The 15,250-nt window shown below is 36.0% G+C and overlaps 1 protein-coding gene across 1 annotated transcript in view; it reads left to right on the top strand.

Annotated features, from left to right (window-relative positions):
• Window positions 1-15,250, top strand: part of LOC123321325 — a 311,066-nt gene that overhangs the window by 175,002 nt on the left and 120,814 nt on the right. The window contains exon 2 of the mRNA XM_044908795.1: window positions 1,206-1,238. The gene's annotated coding sequence lies outside the window, so the exon portion shown is untranslated. The remainder of the gene's footprint in view (window positions 1-1,205; window positions 1,239-15,250) is intronic.

The raw sequence follows: 15,250 nt of genomic DNA, 5'->3' as shown, positions 1-15,250 counted from the left end.
TGCCTGACAATGAACTCAAAATAAATAACGTTGAAACTATAATTCTTCGTAACGTTTCGGAGTCTATATCAGACTTCTTCATCAGACGAAAAAATCTACTTTTGAAAATCTTCTGGAATTGTAGATTTTTTCGTCTGATGAAGGAGTCTGATATAGACTCCGAAACGATTTGCTCCTGCAAAGAAGAAGACATTCATGACTTGCTTATGACAAACAACCATATTTTCCGTAATTTTATATCACATAAAAACGTTATCTAATAAATGCCCTTCACTTTATTGGAATTCCCATCAAAATTGGACATCTGGTTATAGAGTTATGGAAAGACAAACATACAAACAAACAAACTAAAAAACACACGGACTTTCACATTTATAATATTAGTAAGGATTTATATTCCTTATGTTTCAGATATTGAGAGAGGAAACCTATCAGAAATCTCAAGAGAAATATACAGGGTGAGTCTTTGACTCGTACGAATATTTCAACAGTAGATTCTTGAGATCAAAGAAATTGTTTTTCACCATTTTTTGTCGAATCGGCTCGGTTTGAAAAGATACAGGCTGTTGAAAAACCATAAGAAAATGTTATTATATTTATCTCACAAACAATTTCTTCGAATGAAATGAATTTCGGAATATATAGTTTTTCATTCATTTGATGAATCCTTATCGAACAAAAAATATCACCCACGTCCTCCAGATTTCTCATTATGACCATAACGTACCATAAAAATACCAAAAATTCAAAGAACCCAACTCTTGAAACTTGAAACTGAGTTGAACGCTATCTAATGAATATTTGAACGTTTTGTAAAATAAAAGTATTATTCATGTTTTCTAGCATAATACGCCGTTTTCGAGTGATTTGATGTTCAAAAATGAAAAATATCTGTGAAATTCAAAAAATTTGCCTGAATACAACTCTGTTTAAAAGATCCACAGTTGTGTAGTGTCACAGATTAAGCTGGTTATTCTAAAGGTAATTTTGTTGGTTATGAAAACTTGAAATGGCTATATCTTTTTATCAAGGCCAAATTGGAAAATATGGTATAGGAGAAAGGGTTTTTTTTGACCTAAAGAATCTACTCTTGAAATATTTGTGCGAGTCAAAGACTCACCCTGTATATTCCTTTCATATCGTAACCAAAAATCTTTGTTCATATTTTATTGTTCAATAGTGGTAATCAAATTCATTTGTTTCAGAATCTACTACTTGTTGTGAAATGCACAATAAAGGTGAGTCCAGATATTTGCGTCTTCCAGAAAAATTGATTTTTTCGTTTTGGTTTTTTTGGTACCTACGTAGCTTGAGTACAGGCTGGAATTTAACTATCCAAAATGAAAAAAAAACCTCTTTAAAGGCTCAGTTCCTGCACTTAACCTCAGCGATAAGTGGATATTAAAAACAGCAGATTATTTTCTTGTTTGTAATTCGGTAAAACTTTACATACTTCAGCATAACCTTGAATCTGGAGAATGGAGAAATTTTGTTTTAATGACATGAGACAAAATTAAATTCATGTGCAAATGACGTACAGACGAAATCGCGGTATTATTAGCTTTTCAGTTCACGAAGTTTCTCGAGAACGTTGTCCTTCTTAATTTGGAACAATATAGACTTCATTATATCAACATTTCGTTCGTACAAATTGCATGCTTGCTGAGATAAATCTCTTGGGGTGAATGTATTCGAGGGGCTGATATGGGGGAACCTGATGACAATAATATGGAAAACCGACTTTATTTCGAAAAATAACGAGCGTTCATCAAATTTTGTCGTTAATTAGACTATGGAATTCTGACATTCCATTTTCTGGAAAAAAGGTTGTGCTGGCACCATACAGTTTATAGCTCGCTAACAAACTCTCAATGTCAAGAATTAGTTTCGGTGAATAATATAAATGATTTATTTTCATTCAAGCAATCACTACTCATCTCTACTCCCAGAAATATACAAAACTTTAAAAACTATCAAATCCTTACACTATCACAGTCGCATCAGAATCCTCGAATTACTCTGCCGACAAAAAACTGTCATTCTTGGTCTTTGCACCGTTTCAGAAAACAATCACCATATTCTATTGAATTGCAGAATTTCTGCTATAAATTTCTCAAACATTCTCCCAGTAAGACAAGCATTAGCGAGCTGTTGTAATGTCTGCGGTGGGTCAGGTAAGCGGTGTAATTGCTGCGACATTGCAGACCAGACATGTTCAATATTACTCTTACTGGCACATACTCGAGCGTGTCAGATTTTCATACAGATGGTTAATCTCAGTGTTGCAGACATGTTGACCCAATAATCTTACACTAATCAGGAGGGAGTTTCTTAATTTGATCATTTGAAGATGATAACAATGCATTTTTTCAAATATCTCTCTTCCTGTAACTCTAATTGTTCTTATACTCGGCATAAAAGATGTTGATAGTGAAATGCTTTACAACTTTTGTCCGAAGTAATTTTTCATGCTCTTAACCGTTTTCGAGCTAGAGGGTGATGAGCGCTGGGAGCTTAGCCATACATGCAAAAGGGAGAAGACAATGTAGAATCCCAATCTAATTTAGGTTCATCCCCGTAAATCTTCGGCTGAAATTTGTAGAAAATTGTATGCTCTACAAGTTTTATACTGAATGCAAAAACGATTTGAAGCCCAGGAGAGGAGATAATTCAAAAATACTTGATTCACGTGCAAAAAATGAGTCTTCTCTCGAATATCCACTTCAGTTGTTGAACAGTGTAAGAATCCATTCCCATATCCAAATAATTCCTTGGAAAAATTTCATTCATCATTCAAATTATATTCAAATATTCCACTGAAATATAAAATGATTCAGTCTGCGATCTCTTGAGTGATTAACCAAATTAAATTTGTAAATCAATCTGGGCATCCTTGTAATTATAACGAGGAACTTGGAAATCGGGAAAAAACATAACGGTGCCTTTCTAAATGCAAATTCAAATTAGCGCCTACCCTTTTTCTGTCTCCGTATCCACGAGGACCCTTCAAGGGTGATAAATCATTAGTTCATTCGAAATCACCAGCACCTATAGATTTCTCCCGGTTCCAACTGAAACCTTTCTCAATTCATTCTTCAGAAGCTGGGCTCGCATAATTGTCTACGGAAAAAGCTCAATTCGGCAGAATTTTTTTCGCTAATTACCCTATTAATTTAGGATCGATTATTAAATTTTTCGGTTTCCTTTTGGGGCACTCTACTGGAAAAATATTCCTTCCATCTTGCGCTTGTGAAGTCCTTACGGAAAATCATTGATTTTGTAATGAAAAGTCTTCCGACAACGGGCATCCAGAATCACGTTTCCTTGAATTTGAAATAGCGGGAGGTTACCGATTTCAAGACGATTTATTGATAAAAGAACTTCTTATTTCTCAAAATTAGATGGGAGATGTGGATTTAAAGATATTTTGCGAGGAGAATTTTTCACAAGAATATTTATTTTCCAACATCTGGAAAGCACGAAATTATTCAATCATTTGATTGAAATATTGTTCCAAAAAACTACTACTAATGAGTATGAATGAAAATATAGGTAACTATCAACGCAGCAGCAGTTCCTACTTAACAATAACTTAATTTTTGACATATAAAAAGTGGGTTAAAATGAATCAACAAAAATCATATCTTATTGTAGAAAAAAGCACGAATATAGGTCAAGTTTCATTTTAAAGTTCGACTTTTCATGTGAAATTGATAAGTTTGTCATGTTCCCTCTACAAGGGGTGGAGGGTAGTTAAAATTTTTACATAGCACCCCTAACTTGTTGCTGAGGATGATTTGTACATTTATGGAGTTTCTTATTAATCTTTGTTCTGTTCTAAGGACAAAATGGTTAAACTTATTCAATTCGTAAACTTTTCTTTGTATTTTGAGGTCGATGACATACACTTTTGGAGTGATTGTTGTTTTTGAAGTGTTATCGCAAACATGCCTTTTAAGTAGGGCACTAATTGATGAAAGATGAAAAGCACTGTAATGGTGATTTTTCTACCAGATCAAGTACTTCAATGAAAACATATACTTCAAAGTGGTAAATACCAAAGATATGAATTTTTCGCTTTACTTTATAACTATATAGAAAGATAATTACCATAAGGATCTTCAATAACTGATGAAAGAAGAAGCAAGTTAGGAATTGGAAACCTACTAACCTACTTACTTTTTGCAATTGAATAAAACAAATATTCAGTATTACTGTACATACTATCAGTGGGGGAGACCAAGAGCGAAATTGGGGATTTACCTTGTACGTTGTACCTCAACCAAAAATAAGACCTATATGTGGAGAGAATTGTCTAGAATAGCCTGTCAGAATAGTAAAAAAACCCATCATTGTACATACTCGACCTTGTCAGATTAAGATATATGTGGTTAGATACATGTTGAAGAGTATATATTCTCTTAATCTGACAATTTAAGCGTGACGAAAATGTGTGGGAGGGCGCCAAACTTGCAAAAAAAACGTCACGTGTACATTCTCGAGCGCAGTGACTTTTTTTTTTCTTATTTTGAAGGTAATGACTCACGAATAACGTAAAAAATATAATCTTACAGTTTCAGCAAGATGGAGCAATCAAAATTGACCATAAACGTTACAAAAATCAGTTTTTCTGAATTTTCTCCTCTTCTGAGCTTCAAATTGTTTTCGCATTCATTATTGGAGTTGTAGAGCAAAACATTTTCTACAGGTTTTTTCTACGTTTTAAAGTTTTTGGTCTTTCGTATGTGTGGCTTAGCGCCTTGCTCTTATCGCCCTCTAACTCGAAAACGGTGAATGTAAAATTACTTCAGAAGAAAGGTTATATAGAATTTTATTATCTACAACTTTCATAATGAATACAGAAACGACTAGAGGTACAGGAAGGGAGATATTTAAAAAAAAATGCCTTGTTATCATCTTCAAACTGTCAGATTAAGAAAACCCCTCCTGATTAGTGACAGATTAATGGGTCAACACGTCTGCAACACATCATTTCTATTCAAGTACTAAGAATTATAAATATTACGACAAAGTATCTCGGAAAATTATTTATCTTGATGTTACACATTCTCTCCACAGTCCATGGGGTCTTCTGCCAAACGTTCAGTCTGGGGTGAATACATCCCCATTCCACTGATAAATCGCATTAGATTGAAAAGGGATAGGTTCTCATTGTATATTCAGAGTCTACATTAACTATCTAGGGGCTCAAACAAAATGGCCACGCTGGTAACAGGACCATTTATGGCTCATTGCCATCAGGGACCCAATGTGTCGTCATAGTTCAACGATGATTCGATCAAAATTTATATTCGCCGATTAGGTCATCCAATTTGGAAGGCCTCTTCTAGGGTACAAGCGATGTTATCCAGGGATGTACGGCATGGAAATTGGCGATTCGCATAAATATTTTGTGTATCTAGGCCAGTTGAACGATCTGACCTTCTGTTTGTGTGCTGATAAATTATTGCAGTGCAAACATTCAGAAAAGTGATCAGTCCCTTGTACAGATAACGCGAACGTCATGGCATGCGAAAATTCATCGAATGTAGAAGAAATCTCTTCGGTAATTGTTCATTTTTCCTTTTTACTTCGGTGATGATTTATGTCTGAACATTAAAATATGAAACTTTGATATATCTCAATTATTATTTGGAGGGAGCATTTAATCGATTATGAATTCGTAATGTTTGAAGGTGGCCGACCACTCAATCATCAAAAGGTGTTATGTATTTCGATAATTTATTGAAAAATCCAAATTCGGACATGTATACATATAAAAATATTTTTGGGATATGCACGTTGTCAGTCCTATTTTTTGAAAAAAAAAAAAACATGTCGGTAGCTTGGATAGAAACAAAGTTATGAGCCAAAATAATTAAAGCCTACCAATTTGAGTTCATTTAGGGATATACTAAGATGTATACGAGGATATATTGATATCTAGTTAGCCTAGACCAGTTCCACGCATAAAAAAATATTGCGTTACAATAGTAACGAACAATAACTCATTAGAAATGTCAGTGCGAAATTTGAGGTCAAAAAAGTAAAGAAGAGTTACGCGATAAATTCAAAGAAAGAAGATTTCCACCGAAATTGTGAAAATCTAAAAATGGTAGTATCGAGCCATCATCAAGTACCTGTATTTAAAAGGGTTAAGAGGTAAGCAGATTTACGAAGATATGCTTAATACCCTCGGTGATCAATGTCTTTCCACTGCAAGCTTCAAAAGAGGTAAATTTTTCATTGAAGGTGATGACCGATCGGGTAGGACATTTTCTGTGTCAGTCCTCGATAATATCGATGCAGTTCATGACATGATTTTATCAGACCGTCGAATTGTGCTAAAACGGATATCTGAAGGACTGAATATTATTATATACGAACGCGTTCATCATATAGTTCTTGTCAATTTAGACATAAGAAGAATTGCTGCAAAATGGATCCCCAAATGTTTGAATATTGACCAAAAGCGTGCAAGGGTAGAAGCATCGCGTTCGATCTATGCTCGATTTGAAAATGATGTAGACTTCTTAAACCGAATTGTTACTATGGATGAGACTTGGGTACATTTCTACGATCCAGAAACAAAGCAACAATCGATGGAATGGCGACACTCTGGTTCTCGAAGACCTAAGAAGTTTCGTGTCCAAAAATCTGCTGGAAAAGTTCTTGCTTCAATTTTGTGGGAATGCCAGGGAGTTATCATAATTTATTTTTTTGGTAAGGGTAGAGCAATAACCGGAGGTTATTATTCGACATTACTGACCACTCTACGGAAAACAAATTGAAGAGAAAAGACGTGGAAAGTTATCCAAAGGTGTTTTGTTTGTGCTGGACAACGCCCCTGCACACAAATCTCATGTTGCAATGCAAAAAATTCGTGATTTAGGCTTTGAATCACTAGAACACCCCCCTTATTCACCAGATTTGGCTCCATCTGACTATAATTTCTTTCCTCAACTGAAAAAAAGTTTAAAAGGTCGTAAATTTTCTTCCAACGAGGAGGTAATAAAAGCTGTGGAGGTCTGGTTTGCAGAGCAAGAAGAAACATTTTTTTGAAAGGTCTAGAGACGTTGCAGGTTCGCTGTAATAAATGTATCCATTTAAGAGGAGAATATGTTGAGTAATAAGTATTTTCACATTGAAATTTCGTTTGGTTCTATAGTAGGCTAAGAATTTTTCAATATATCCTCGTGTATACCTGATATAATCATCTATTGAAAATGCTCAACATGATGAAAAAAGTACCAATGTTCGCCTGAGGCAAACAATCAGCTTTTATTCTCCCAAACTTCGCTTTCCTAGGAGAATTTCATGGATGTTGAAAGCACCAGGTGAGTTCCCCCCTTAAAAGAGCAATCGAAAAGAATGCCTACCACCTACCACCATAGTTAGAAAATGATTTAACGCAGAAAGTATCAAGCGTTGATGTTCGCTAAGTGCGTTAATAAAACGAACACAACGAAAGTATTTTCTTTTCATCACGACAAACTTTTCCAAATAGGAACTCTCGAAGGAGAGGCCATAACGATTGTTTTAATCCCAACTTTTGGTGGAATTTTCCAGGTTGAATTTCTCGGAGACGTGTTTGCCCCTCTGTAGGGAGAAGGGTTGAAGCCGCGTTACGTTAGCATTCAAATATTTATATTGACGTAGAAATAACAACCCGGAGCTCGATCCTCGTTTTATATGCTTCGCTAATCAAGTAGCCATTTTTATTTATGAATATTGAGGTAATTCATTGACTTTATTTCTGGAGAATTTTAAACAGACAATGATGAAGTGTTTGATGAAACATTTTAACATAAGTTCAACCATTTCATTGATGCCGACGATCAGCAGATTTTCAAAAAAGATCCAAAAAACTCTTCACAAACCTCATGGAATTCTTCCATCCAACATATGACAGAGGTAATTAGATTTTTTAATAATGAACAAACAAATGAGGAAATATTTCTTTTTCCGACTTCATTATTTTGAAACGTTCAATGCTCCAATTCCAATACAAAATTCCGGTTTGTATTAAGAAAAATTCATTTTCAATTTGCGGATAACCATCTAGATTGTCGATTTCATTGGGATTGCCTCAAAGTTATTCTTGTCGCTCTCCATCCAGTAACAGAGTTCTAATGAATTCCAGTATGGGGATGGCTTCAAGGAGGTTACTTCCTTCCAATCCAATCCAATCTCGTTCAGAGAATTTTTGGGTAGGCTGTCCTGTCGTGTTCTAGTTGATCAAACAGATCAAGCTCTCATACTGGAAAGCCTACTAAAATCTTTATCCAACTTTTTTTCAAAAAATGTATGCATCAGATCTAAGTATATAAATAAAACTAAAACTGTAGATAACCCAACAGTCGATTTCCAATGTGTCAAACTGCAATATGTTTCTGAAATATTCACGACAAGAAATAGAAACATAACAATCAGTAAAACATTCTGCTGGAACCACATATTCGAAGTAGTCAGTATTTACTGACAAGGGTGAAATGTTACAAGGTAAAAAAACTGGGTTATATACTGGGGTAACTATAACCATTCTTTGTAACTGCCTAAGCACCTTCGACCTTCACCAAAAACGATATTTGTTAAATAAAATAATGCTGAAGGGAAAGAAATATCTTTTGACGTTGAACTGACGGCATAACTTGAAAGCTATAAACTGTTTTCATTATAAACTCAAGTTTAATCAACGTTCCTATATAAATTGACTATTGTCGGCACCTACTGCATCATAAGAGCAAGCTTAAATTGAAATGCAAAATCGTGGCATATAATCCATATTGAAATTAAATTGCTTCATGCATAATCTGCGATACGATGCATAAAGAATAGATGCTAAGTAGAATTGAACAGTTCCTTGGTATTATTACTGTATTTTTTTTCATCTTACATGACTTATTCTTGTGTATTTTACGATAATTCCATATCTAGTTTTCTTATCCATGTGGTCTCCTCACCGTACTTTCTTTTTGTTTTTTGTTCTGTCCAATCTTTGACTTCTTGCACCCCACAGATCTCTCCGAGTTCCTCATATCTCCTATTATGCCTTACTAACAACAAAGGTCTTATCTGCAAAATGTGATGAATGTAATATAATGTAATAAAACATCCACTAACCGGGAAGAGATAAATCAAAATTATGTTTTTCAATCAAGTTCTATTCTTCGACATAATATATACAATAAAATATGAAGAGTTTGTTAAAATACTATGTGTTATCTTTGTTGCTGTTCTCAGCTGTTTTCAAGTACTGTTCGAATCTGGGTTTCGTTAATAGGAAGAATTTGATCTTCCAAGAAATATCTCGTAGATTTGCAGATATATCTCAGCTTTTTCAGTGGACTTTGCAATGTTTTTCACATATTCTTCTCAACAGACCAAAGATAAGATTTCTTTGTTTGAAGCATCAGATTATCCCTGATACTAACGTGAAAAGATTAGAGGTAAAATGGTAGGGAAGGTGGAGAAATATTTGTTCTCTTCATTTCGCGCCTGGTTTTGTTCATATATCTTTATGCCACTCATTGATTTGCTACATCTAGAGAATTTGTGCCGATACTGTAGATTCAAAACTTAACCCGTTTTGTCGCTATCAGGTGATAGTTTGATGAAAACCACTTTTTGTCTTTGGCATGAGCTGTACTGTGTCCTCTTTTACGAATTGAGGAAAACTCCATGATTGTATAAAAAGTTGAATCATTCACAGAAATTAGGTATTAGTTCTGTTCCTTTCGTCAGCTCTCTGCTGAAATGTCAATTTTAAATTGCAGATATTATTTCTTTTTCTACCCAGTGTTTAAATGTTTTTCATATTGTCATAAAAAAAACGTTTATTCCAAACAGTTTTTTCATTTTTAGAAGAGGAGCAATATCTGATCAGCTGTTTAAAATACCTGATATTGTTGCTGCATCCATATACTGTAAGAAAAATTGATATTCCGTCTGACGTTTCATCGATAGTGATTTGATATTGCGATGAAAATACCCGAACCGACACTCGATATTTATTTTCCTTACTTCGCTGTTGACACACAGCGACCATCTGAATTTATGAATATTAAATTGAGTTATAACAGGGAGTTGACGCGGGAATATGCCACATCTATAATAAATTGAAAGATTCTACTCCGTAGCGTATTAAGTTAGCGGTGACAACACCCTTAACCACTTTGCCTCGCGCACGGTTCTGACATCGGAAGCGAGAAATTGTTTCAGCAATCATGGCTTCCCTTCTTCCCTTATGCCGAACACATTCGGCTGAGATGTGTAGAGGATTGGGGTAGGCCACTTATCGAAGATTTGCGTATTTCGTGCCTTGTGTTGTTCTCATAATCACGGAGTTGAAGTGATCCCGACCACAATGAGTTTCCGAAAGAATAAGCCCCTCGAAGGGAGGATTTATATGGATTTTATTCCTCGAGCCGAAAGGAGGAACAGTATCAAAATTTCTACAGTTTGCATTCTCAGGAACGAACAGACGACTGAACAGCCTTGAAGGAATATTATCTGAAGCGGACGCAACTTATCACAAAACCAAACGAGCAATGTTGTTGCATTGAATTCATTTTCTGCTTTGCAATTCTGGTCAAAAGCGATTTGAATTCATTACATATTATCACATTGGGAGTGAATGTCTGTAAAGTTTGTCTTTAGAACCAAATAGATACTAGTTTTCACTCATCGCATCTATGTTCTTCTATTCGTCAATTGGACAAAAATTCATCCATATGGTATAAATACTAATGGATCAAAATCAGGGAGAGACCTTAGCACTGAGGTATATGGACCAAAACTAGGGGTATCTACTTTATTCTGCTGTAACATGATCCATTTATCTTACAGGCACAGACACCTGCTGATGTCTATGCTTGTGTTCAAGAGTTTTCCAAGGATAACCTTGAAAGAAGCGCACATCCACATTGAAACGGACAGTCAGGCAACGTTAAAAACATACATCTAGGGCTCTCTGTTGACATCAGGATGCAGTGATACCATAAAGAAGGTGGCTAGAGACGCTAAGATGAATCTTTTATGAGCAGCGCATTGTGATATTGAAGGAAATGAAGAAGCCGATATAACTACCAAAAATTGCATCTGGGTTAATACCATTACTCTTTTTCTGGTGAAAATATAACACACATCTGTAAGAACACCCTTGGGATCGAACGAGTACAGAGATTTGTTCTGCTCTTTCAGACCTACTCCAGCAAGCTCCTGAAGCTACTCTAAGCTGAGCTTAAGATAAGATTGGTCCTGCTCAAGACACAAATACACTTTGTACTGACTGCATGGGTGAGTCAGTAGATGAGAAATGAAGCCTCTGTGAATGGGAAGAAGAAATAGCTGTTGCAAGGGTCCAAAATGGTCTGGACTGAAAACCATTCACATGGGGAAACCATTCCTGTCAATAATATAGATGGTTCCTGTAGAATTTAATGAGTAGAAAATTACAAGCAGAGATCAAGGTGAGGCAGTTCTGAACCTTGCCCCTCAATATCATAGTAGGAGGTAATCCATGTCAAGCTTAGCTTGTCTCTTGTTTTGAGTTGATGAGGTTCGTGACATGGATTGAGATGTTTGAATTGAGGTGAGGCAGCTTGTTTGGTGCAGTTTTTCCATCTTCTGCTTTAAAATTCCGAGCTTTTCAGATTGCCACTAAACTTGCCTAACACTGAAAATGTCAAAAAAGGAGCAAAAAAGTCATTCAGGTAAAAGAGAGTGAAAGGCTCGAATTGTTATGAATGTCAATGTCATTTGGTGGCCCAGAATCGGAGCAAGAATTGCTTTTGTGGAGCATTATGAGATTTTGCTTGATTTGTGGGAAAGTTTTATGTATAGAAGTCTGCTCCTCTAAAATAATAAATATGTTAGATGCTTACTGGTTTACTGAGTCTGAATTTTGTCACTTGATTTTTAAGTAGTTGAAATATCAGGAATATACACGCATATAGTCCTTTCAGCTACCTGGATGAAAAGTAAATCATCAGAGAGTAAGAGAAAAGAGAATAAAACAATTTGGTTGAGGACTAGTTGTAATTTGTTTAGGGAATTTGTAAACACCAATCAGAAGATTTCCGAAAAACATAATTCGACAAACATACGAAGAAATTTCTAAACCGTTTTTTCTATGTCAGTGTGAAAAAGAGTGCCGCCAGCAGCTCGTTATGAAGACCCTTAATCAAACTGCTATCGATGAAACTTCCGTGGACAAACAAAACAAGGCAACAATTAGTTTTTAATGCGAAAGTATTACGTAAACCGAAAAAAAATCCGTATCTGCTCGATGAAATTAGGGGTTTCTCGGAAATTGAACGTTCACTCATTAATGTTAAATTGATGATCGTTTTTTCCTATCCTCCCATGAATAATGACCGCTAGGTCCAATGGACACCCTATCTAATTTGAGCATTTTGACCTATTTTCCAGCATTATTTCTGTTTTAGTGGGACATGACTCGAATTTCCAAGTTGGGCCTTTGCCAACGCTGGAGGAGCCTGAATTTATTGAAATATTGTTGGAGGGATTATTTATTTTGGGCCATTCGGAATAATGATGATTTTTTTGATAACGGGAATTTATGCTCTCCCTCAAGAGTCAGTGTGCTTCGAGTAAAGATGGAGATTATTTTTTATTTCTTCTTATGCATCGAAGAATATATTCCGGAGAACAATGCGACATTCAAAAAGGGATTTCATGAATTAAATAATAGAATTATACCAGTATATCCATGTTTGCATCGTAACGGATACACAAATAACTTATGTTCGAAACGAAATGAGGCTGTTTTTTGACAAAAGGTAGAACTCATAAAAATAAGTCGACCAAAAATTGTCTATATAAAATATCCAAGATGGCTGAGATACAACCCCTAGAAGTTCGACAAAATTTCATTGAATTTCACTGTGGACTGTGGAAGGTGACTCCGGCATAGCAAAAACGAAACAAAACATAAACATATGGCTGGACAATGAATAGTTCAGTACCAAGTTCATCGGATTAGATGCATCAGGTCACTTTTGAGAGAATCATAATTGTTGTATCGTGCAATTTAGGGTGAAAAAAAATGTAGAAATCGAGGCAGTTTCTTGAAAGTGCTTCTGTACGTTATCTTGAAAAAGTGCTATGATGTTTCCCCATTTCTTCCCATTTTTTCGACGATTGTATGAATAGTATATTATTAAATGTACTCAAATTATTCCATTTATACGATGTATGAAATTAATCAGGAGAATCGGCCCATTTATCTCGATCTATTTGCTACTCCCAATAATCATATTCTTGTCCGAAACTTCTCCGACTTTTTACGTCAAAGGAACGTGAAGAGAAACAGAGGGGCTATATGATTACAACATGGATTCAATAGAAGCCAAAGTTCCAGAAGTAGAGTCGTGTTCCTTTGTATTATCATCCCGTTTTCTTGTTTTCGGATTATTATACCGAACAACTGAACGAAATTACACAGAATATTTCATTGTGCTTTGTCCCTTTCGGACTAATATTCAAACCAAATCACTTCTGTAAAGAGAACATTCAGTCCTTGCAGCAGATTGTTGAAAGTTCGGAGTTCAGAATATTATTTATGTTCAAGGAAAGATCAGATTTTCTACTGCGCACCGGGATAACTATACAGAAAATGAATTCGGCGGTATTGAACTAAAATGCAGCACCACTAATGACTAGTTATACTATTTGATTATCTCAAAAAACTTTTGGATGCGTTTTGATGCGGATTTCACGATATGTGGATTCAGTGAGCTTTTTAATCTAATATTGTTGTCCAATAACAAATTAATGAAACCCTAGAACAGGTCGAGCAGTTCAAGTACTTGGGAAGCTTCATAAATACTAGGGCTAACCTAGACACGGAAATACACAACCGTATAAATTCGGCATCACGGGCATTCTGGAAAATAAAGGTCAGAGTGTTTCAAAATCACGACCTCAATCTGAAGACCAAGACAGTTGTTTACAGAGCAGTGGTCCTCCCAACGCTTCTTTTCGGAAGCGAAAGCTGGACGCCCTACAGGCGACATATTAAACAGCTTGAACAAACGCAACAACGTCATCTAAGACAGATAATGCACATCAGATGGTTCCACAAAGTTTCGAAAGAAGTCTAGCAACGCGCGAGTTGTACAACAATTGAGACTCAACTAACGAGGGCCCGACTCAGATGGAGCGGCCACATGCAAGACACATGACTCCCAAAATAGCTCTGTATGGCGAATTCACAGAGGGAGCCCGAAAACCAGGAGGCCAGTATAAGCGGTTTAAGGATACACTACATCAATCCCTAAAGTCAGTTAATGCCAATCATAACTGGAAACAACTAGCGTTAGACAGGTCACAGTGGAGGTGTTTGGTGCACAGTTATAATTGAGTCTCGAGAAGGATACAGCGGCGGCCAGATCTTGATCAATTTCTTTCCAGAGTTGCTGTAAAAGGAGTCTGAGTGATTGAAGTTTATGTCGCAGTGGTTGATGAGAATCCAAATCTCCTTTAAGCTGATCTCTAGCTGAAGACAACAGTGTCCAATTGCTCATTACAATGGAGTAGTACTCCATTTGGAACCAGGAGGGAGAGGTCACTGAAAATGTAGAGAGTGCATAAACCGAGGCATGAACCATCTACACCAATGAGCCTCATCCCTAAAATCAATTAATGCCAATCATAACTGGGAACAACTAGCGTTGGACAGGTCACAGATCTATGGTGCACAGTTACAATGGAGACTCGAGAAGAATTCAGCGGCGGCCAGAACTGGTTGGTGACTATCCATGCCCGGAGTGTGGAAGGATCTGTAGGTCACGGTTGGGTCTCTTCAGTCACAGGAGGGCACATAGTCGCAATAAGCCCCAAGAAATTATAAGTCTGTTCTTTTTCTATGTCTTTTCGTAGATTAATTTCCGGTAACAGGATACAGCAATGAATGAATGAATGAATGTATCATTGTCCCAATAACAAATTTTTGGTGGATCATAGTCAGCCGTTGAATTAAGTCATATTTCTTACTTATTTTCATCGAATCATCTCCCAATAAACTAAGGTAATATTCCAGTTTTTCAGAACGAAATTCATATCTGAAAATGTAACCTGAAAATTCCATGGAAGGGTGGCAATTTTTTAGTACTACATCCCGAAGTTTTATTACTGGATATAAATAAACCAAAATCGAATATTGTTGAAGTTTATTTACGACTCGATGACCTTCAACCCGTATGTGAAGTGGGAGGAAGCCCAGGAA

This window comes from Coccinella septempunctata, chromosome X (assembly GCF_907165205.1).
Source record: "Coccinella septempunctata chromosome X, icCocSept1.1, whole genome shotgun sequence".
Classification (NCBI taxonomy): Eukaryota; Metazoa; Arthropoda; class Insecta; order Coleoptera; family Coccinellidae; genus Coccinella; species Coccinella septempunctata.
This window is presented reverse-complemented; position numbering and strand designations above follow the sequence as displayed.